Below are 8,486 nucleotides of genomic sequence, written 5' to 3'. Positions count from 1 at the left end.
AACGGGCTATGGAGATGCCCATCAATAGATATCAATGTAAGTGAGTAGGGATTGCCATGCAACGGATGCACTAGAGCTATAAGTTTATGAAAGCTCAAAAAGAAACTAAGTGGCTGTGCGTCCAACTCGCTTGCTCACAAAGACCTAGGGCAATTTGAGGAAGCCCATCATTGGTATATAGAAGCCAAGTTCTATAATGAAAAATTAGTGAAAGTGACAATATAGGAGACTCTCTATCATGAAGATTATGGTGCTACTTTGAGGAACAAGTGTGGTAAAAGGATAGTAACATTTTCCCTTCTCATTTTTAATTTTTTTATTTTGGGCCTTTTTTTCATCCGGAGTCTCATCCCGACTTTTGGGGGAATCATAGTTTCCATCATCCTTTGCCACAAATACGATGTCAACTACATGATCATGCAAAGCAATATGACAATGATGAAGCGCATCATAATAAACAGAGCGGTGGAAAGTTGCATGGCAATATATCTCGGAATGGCTATAGAAATGGCATAATAGGTAGGTGTGGTGGCTGTTTTGAGGAAGGTATATGGTGGGTGTATGGTACCGGCAAAAGTTGCGCGGTACTAGAGAGGCTAGCAATGGTGGAATGGTGAGAGTGCGTATAATCCATGGACTCAACATTAGTCCTAAAGAATTCACATACTTATTTGCAAAAATCTATTAGTTATCAAAACGCGGTAATACTCGCATGCTCCTAAGGGGATAGATTGGTAGGAAAAGACCATCGCTCAGCCCCGACCGCCACTCATAAGGAAGACAATCGATAAATAAATCATGCTCCGACTTCATCACATATCGGTTCACCATACGTGCATGCTAAGGGAATGACAAACTTTAACACAAGTATTTCTACAATCCACAATTACTCACTAGCATGACTCTAATATCACCATCTTTATATCTCAAAACAATCATAAGGAATCAAATTTCTCATAGTATTCAATGCACTTTATATGAAAGTTTTTATTATATCCCTCTTGGATGCCTATCATATTAGGACTAAATTCATAACCAAAGCAAATTACCACACTGTTTAAGGACTCTCAAAATAATATAAGTGAAGCATGAGTGTTCATCAATTTCTACAAAATAAAACCACCGCCCTCCTCTAGAAAGATATAAGTGAAGCAGTAGAGCAAATGACAAACTACTCCAAAAGATATAAGTGAAGCACAATGAGTAGTTGAATAATTATGTAACTATGTGAAGACTCCTTCTCGTAAATAAAATTTCAGATCTTACGTACTTTATTCAAACAGCAAGCAAAACAAAATAAAATGACATTGCAAGGATAGCACATATCATGTGAAGAAGCAAAAACTTAGGCTCAATCAAAACTGACCGATAGTTGTTGAAGAAGAAAGGTGGGATGTCAACCGAGGCATCCCCAAGCTTAGATGCTTGAGAATTCTTGGAATATTTACTAGGAATGCCTTGGGCATCCCCAAGCTTGAGCTTTTGTGTCTCCTTAATTCCTTTCATATCAGGTTTCCCCAATTCTTAAAAACTTCATCCACACCAAACTCAACAAGAACTCGTGAGATAAGTTAGTGTAAATCCATGCTAAACCTTATCATTCTCTACTATAGAAAATCACTAAAATTATAAGTTGACATTTCATACTAAATGCCTCTGCATATTTAACACTCATATCCTCAAATAGAATCATTAAACAAGCAAACATATGCAAACAATGCAATCATAATAGCAATCTATCTAAACAGGATAGTCTGTAAAGAATGCAAGAGAAATCATACTTTAACTCAAAAAATTCTGACAAATTACCACACTCTAGATAACTTGTTGTTACTCATTTTGTAAAAAATTTAAGATTTTATCTGTCTAAATAAGATAGCCTATAAAGAATGCAAGAGAAATCATACTTCTTTAACTCAAAAAATTCTGAAAAATTACCACACTCTAGATAACTTGTTGTTACTCATTTTGTAAAAAATTGAAGATTTTATCACGTTCTGACTATTCACAAATATTCAAAACATAACAACAAACTTTCTATTTTCAAACAACAACATATAGATTTGCAAAATAAGCATGGTAAAGGCTATAGTTGACCTTTTTTATTGAAATAAAAGATGCAAAACAATACTCTAAATAACTGCAAGCAAATCCTAATAAAAGAAAATGATGCTCCAAGCAAAACTCATATCATGTGGTGAATAGAAATATAGCCTCAAGTAAATTTACCGATTAACGAAGACGAAAGAGGGGATGCCATCCGGGGCATCCCCAAGCTTAGGCTCTTGGTTGTCCTTGAATATTACCTTGGGGTGCCTTGGGCATCCCCAATCTTAGGCTCTTGCCACTCCTTATTCCGTAGTCCATCAAAACTTTACCAAAACTTGAAAACTTCACAACACAAAACTCAACAGAAAACTCGTAAGCTCCGTTAGTATAATAAAGCAAATCACCACTTGGGTACTATTGTGAACTCATTCTAATTTTATATTGGTGTTATGTCTACTGTGTTCCAACTTCTCCATGGTTCATACCCTCCGATACTACTCATAGATTCATCAAAATAAGCAAACAACACATGAAAAACAGAATCTGTTAAAAACAGAATAGTCTGTAGTAATCTGGAAACTTTGCATATTTCTGTGACTCTAACAAATCTGAAAAATTAGGAAAACCTGGGCAATTTGTATGTTAATCTTGTGCAGAAAGAATCAGGATTTTATCATGCTTCTGTAAAAGATGAAAATAATTTTACTGGGCACAAAAGTTTCTGTTTTCAGCAAGATCAAATGAACTATCACCATAGACAATCCCAAAGGTCTTACTAGGCACTTTATTGAAACAAAAGCTATAAAACATGATTAATACAGTAGCCGAATCATGTTAACACACAAAAACAGTAGGGGTAAATATTGGGTTGTCTCCCAACAAGCGCTTTTCTTTAATGCCTTTTTAGCTAGGCATGATGATGTCAATGATGCACTCATAAAGGATAAGAATTGAAACATGATGGGAGCATCATGAAGCATATGACTAGCACATTTAAGTCTAACCCACTTCCTATGCATTGAGATTTTGTGAGCAAACAATTTATGGGAGCAAGAATCAACTAGCATAGGAAGGTAAAACAAGCAAAACTTCAAAACTTTCAACACATAGAGAGGAAACTTGACATTATTGAGATATGTAAAAGCATATGTTCCTCTCTCATAATAATTTTTAGTGGCATCATGAATGAATTGAACAATATAACCATCACATAAAGCATTACTTTCATGATCCATACACATAGAAATTTTACTACTCTCCACATAAGCAAAACTCTTCTCATTCAGAATAGTGGGAGTATCATAAGAAACTCGAATACTATAAATTGTTTCCACATTAAAAGAATAATGTTCAGAAAAAGGGTAAGCATAATTATGACAAACTTTGTAAATATAATCATCACTACTTTTTATAACATAAGTGTCATCACAATAATTATCATAAGTAGCAACTTTGTTCTCATCATAATAATTTGAAACCTCTTCCAAGATAGTGGAATCATTACTAAATAAAGTCATGACCTCTCCAAATCCACTTTTATAAATATTATAAGATTCAACACCCTTCAAATTAGTGGGATCAATACTACCTAGAATTGACACTCTTCCATACCACTTTCATCAATATAATCATCATATATAGGAGGCATGCTTTCATCATAATAAATTTTCTCATCAAAACTTGGGGGGCTAAAAATTATCATATTCATCAAACATAGCATCCCCAAGCTTGTGGCTTTGCATATCATTAGCATCATGGATATTCAAAGAAATTCATACTGTTGGAGATATGACCTAGAGGCAATCATGTGATGATGATATTTCCATATGTATCCATGAGTCCTTTGTATTGTCCTTAAACATCATCAATGATATGTATCAATAAGTATGTGACTTGTTTGTGGAACTATGTATTGTATGATGATTGTTTTAATGGTCCCTAGTTGATAAGGTTATGCGAACACATATCCTTGACCAGTATATGACTCGGTTGATGACTATGTTTCACAAGTCATGTGCATGGAGATTCTAAACCGATAGTATGGACTCAGGGATGGAGATCACCTAGTCGAACAAACCCACTTTGAGACGCATCGGGATATAGTCATCTGTTAGTCTCAAGTACAATGTCTATGCCATGTCCTAGACCCGAGGTCCTCACATGTTCTCGGGATGAGGATCAACTCACTTAGGGTCTATCAAATGCTACTCCATAACTGGGTAGTTATAAAGGTAGCTTTCGGGTGAGTCGTGAGACATGCTGCGAGACATGGTTGACTGTCGGTGTCAAAACCAGCGGATCTCGGGTAGGGGGTCCCGAACTATGCGTCTAGGCGGATGGTAACAGGAGACAAGGGACACGATGTTTTTACCCAGGTTCGGGCCCTCTCGATGGAGGTAAAACCCTACTCCTGCTTGATTAATATTGATGATATGGGTAGTACAAGAGTAGATCTACCACGAGATCAAGGAGGCTAAACCCTAGAAGCTAGCCTATGGTATGATTGTTGTCTGATGAAGTTGTCCTATGGACTAGAACCCTCCGGTTTATATAGACACCGGATAGGGTTAGGGTTACACAGAGTCGGTTACAATGGTAGGAGATCTTGAATATCCGCATCGCCAAGCTTGCCTTCCACGCCAAGGAAAGTCCCATCCAGACACGGGACGAAGTCTTCAATCTTGTATCTTCATAGTCCTGGAGTCCGACTGAAGGTATAGTCTAGCTACCCGAACACCCCCTAATCCAGGACTCCCTCAGTAGCCCCTGAACCAGGCTTCAATGACGATGAGTCCGGCGCGCAGATTGTCTTCGGCATTGCAAGGCGGGTTCCTCCTCCATGTCCTTCAAGAAGATTTTAAACACCAAGGATAGTGTCCGGCTCTGCAAAATAAGTTTCCCCATATTGCCATAGAGAGAATAATATCAACACAAATCTAATCTGCTGACGCATTCCGCAGCGTGACATCATACTACGGCCAAGTCCTTTACTCGAATCGTTTTTACTTTTCCACCTCAGCACGTTTAGCGAGGCGGTTTCCTTGGCACGTCTTGTCAAAGTAGTGATCGTGTCCCCCCTTTTACGGGATTCTCATCAATACGGACGTGGGCAACCCAATCGTGCCCGTTAGCATGTCTTCTCGATTAAAGGCGAGTCCCAAACGGTTACGGGGAGGGCTCCTGGTATTCAACCTCTTATAAAGAGACCAGGGCCTTACTCCTTTTCCCCAATCTCAAAACAAGTTCGCCCGTCGCCTCGAGTTCCAACACCCTAGGCTCCAGATCCAGGCGCTTCGGACCTTCGACAATGTCCAGTTCCGACCTTCAAGGCCGATGGATGACGGAGGAGGACGTGCTAAAGCTGAGAGAGGCTAAGTTCTTGACCGCCGAAATTTTGCATAGGTTGCCTTCTCAAAGGCAGGCTATTCCCAGTCCCCATCCCGGTGAGAGCGTAGTGTTCATGTCTCACTTCCTTCGGGGGTTAGGCTTCCCGATGGATCCCTTCGTGAGGGGGCTGCTGTTTTATTACGGGCTGGAATTTCATGACTTAGCTCCGGAGTCCATCCTCCACATTTCCTCATTCATCATTGTGTGCGAAGCGTTCCTCCGTGTTACTCCTCACTTCGGATTATGGCTTAAGACTTTTGGAGTGGAGCCGAAGATGATCGAGGGACGGCACGCAGAGTGCGGAGGCGCTGTCATAAGTAAGAATGTTGATGCTCCATGGCCCGAGGGCTCCTTTCAAGAGGAGCTCGGCTTGTGGCAACGAGAGTGGTTCTACATCACCGCTCCCAGGAGTGCCAAGTGGGTGGCGCCTCCTGCCTTTTGCTTGGGTCCCCCATCACGGCTAGCGTCATGGGTCAACAAAGGATTAGATTGGGGGTTATCCAAAGACGTGCCCTTGTTGCAGGGCCGCATCAGGGATCTCTTAGAAAGAGACCTCAACCTGGTCAAGGTGACGCAGGTCATGCTGATTTGCCGAACACTGCCCGGCAAACGTCGCTCCCTTCGTCTGTGGGAGTTTAATCCGGAGGGACCACGAGCTCTCCAGCATTTTATGGGCGCAACGCCCGTGGAGATGTATAAAATGTTCTTCGGATCACAAGCAATGTGTCCGGATTTGACCGAGGACGCAGGTTTAAGCTGCAATCGCCCGGATACTCAAGTAAGTAACCTTGTGCCCGGACTCGCTATCCGTAAAATTGTCATAAATTTGCCCCTAAAAGAGTTGTCCTTTTAAACAGGAGTGGATAGCGAAGGCAAAGCTGATCAGGTGTCCGGCTCCCCTTCCTGAGACCAGGCCGGATCCCGTGCTGGTCAGGATGTTGAAGATCGTGCCTTTGGAGGGAAGTGAGGGGGAGGACAAGGAAACTATGGCCTCCTCAAAGGAGGCTGCTCCGAAGGGAGGAACCGACAATTCCTCTCCTAAGGGGAAGAAGAGGGCCGCCTCTGACGACCCGGAGACCATGGCCTCAAACCGGGGGAAAAAGTCCTCGTCAGAGGGTCCAACGCCGGGGAGATCCTCGGCCGAACTACGCCCTCAAAGGGATCAGCCCTCCAGCGAGCCGTAAGTAGAGAAAGATTTTCCTTTAGAGGGATGAGAGAAATCCTTGCTTTTTATCTGAGAAGATTAACCGAAATTTTACTTTGTAGCTCGGACCTTAGCCCTTCTCAGCAGAGCTCGTCTTCGGGGGATCTTCTTCCGGAGATGATGGAGAGTGGAACGCCTCCCCCTGCCGTACCACCTGGCGAGGCGGGCGACCCTGAGGTGTCGTCGCGGAGGGTTTCTCCGAATTCGGCAGGGGTGGAAGGTAGCCATATGTCCCCCCAAGGTTCTCCGTGTCCGGCCTTCGATGGAGGTCATAGGACGAGCCCGGCACCGTCTGGTGCGTGGTCAGAGGAGCTGATGATTCTGCTGGGGCGAGCTTCTATCTCAGAGGAGCACCGTGCATTGATGGGTACGGTGATTGGAAGGATTTCGTCCGCGGAAAGCGGATTGCATGAGGCCGTCAGAAGTTTGCTGACGGGTTTTGAGGTACGTTTGATAATGTACTTCTTCGTCAGTTGCGCATAAAACAAGATGCGCCCTGTGTAGATAGTAGCACCTAAGACTCTGCGCGTTGTCAAGAAATGACGGCACGCAGAGGATCATAATCCCAGGTCTAAGATGTCGCCTTTGAATGTAGGTGGCGAGGTGTCTGGAATCAAGCCGAACTGATGATTTGGCCGAACTAAAGCGGCAATTGGACGTGGCAGATGCCGACATCGCGCTTGTCAACAAGCGGCTTGATGAGGCTCAAGGTATGTAATTCCTCGGGCGGCATCAGGTAAGAGGAGCTTCATGCCAGTGTCTTACAATGTGTGTGCTTGACGCAGATGGTACAGCCGCCGTGGAGAATCTTAGGGCAGAACTTGCCCGAGCTAAGGAGCAAGCCAGAAAAAGCGATGCGGCTGCCGAGAAGGCCCTTGAAGAGCTGAGAGCCGAACAGGCTGCTCACTGCTGAAGCACAGAAGAGATGGCCGAGAAGTTAAAGAGCGCTGCAGACCATTGCAAACTTCTTGAGAAAGAAGACCGGGCAAGACAGACAGACTTAGAGAAGGCCGTTGCCGATGCCAAGGACGCTCGCTCTGCGATGAGAGCTGCGAAGGAGGAGCTGCGTCAGGCCGAACAGATTGCGGCTGGAAAGCCCTTTATGCTGCGAAGGAAGTTTTGCGATCCGAAGTTTGCTCCGTTGGACCGGATGTGGAGTGTGGAGGACACCTATCTGGATTTGGCAGCAAGTGCCGCTGATGCGACCGAACACTTTCGAGATCTAAAAGATCGCGAAGTGGAAAAGCTTTTCTGGTCACAGTTCCACAATCCAGAGCGTCCACTGGCAGTGGACGATCGCCTGGCTCAATGGGCCGAACTGAATAGATTGTCCGGACTCGCCATGAAGTACGTCATGGGTCATCTGTGGCCTGGGAGATTGGAGCCGAAGAGTTATTTCAGCTTGGTGCAGCAATTCCTTGACGCGGTGCCGCGTATCAATGCGATGAAGAGGTCAGCATGCATAGAGGGCGCACAGATGGCTCTTGCCCATGTCAAGACATACTGGGCAGAGATGGAGACCACCGTTGTTGCGTCCCGAGATTCGGACAAAAGCCGAGTACCCTCCGAGCACTATTTTCAGGAAGTCCTTGAAGGCGCTCGTGTAATAGAGACGCAGTGCTCGAAGGATGCTATGTTATGATAGCATATGTAATTATAAAGCAATATTTTGATAAATTGTAGTGGCGTTTTATACTTGTGCCTTCAAGTATTGGGAACACCTCCCGTGCGGCCGTTTTAAGATATATATATATATATATAATCTGAAAGATGGCAGTCGTTGGCTTCAGCCCCCACGCACATAGTGCGGGGGTGCTCGCAGAAGACGCATTTTCACACTTAACCC

Source organism: Triticum urartu, chromosome 2 (assembly GCF_003073215.2).
Source record: "Triticum urartu cultivar G1812 chromosome 2, Tu2.1, whole genome shotgun sequence".
Taxonomy (NCBI): Eukaryota; Viridiplantae; Streptophyta; class Magnoliopsida; order Poales; family Poaceae; genus Triticum; species Triticum urartu.
Note: the sequence above shows the minus strand (reverse complement) of the source record.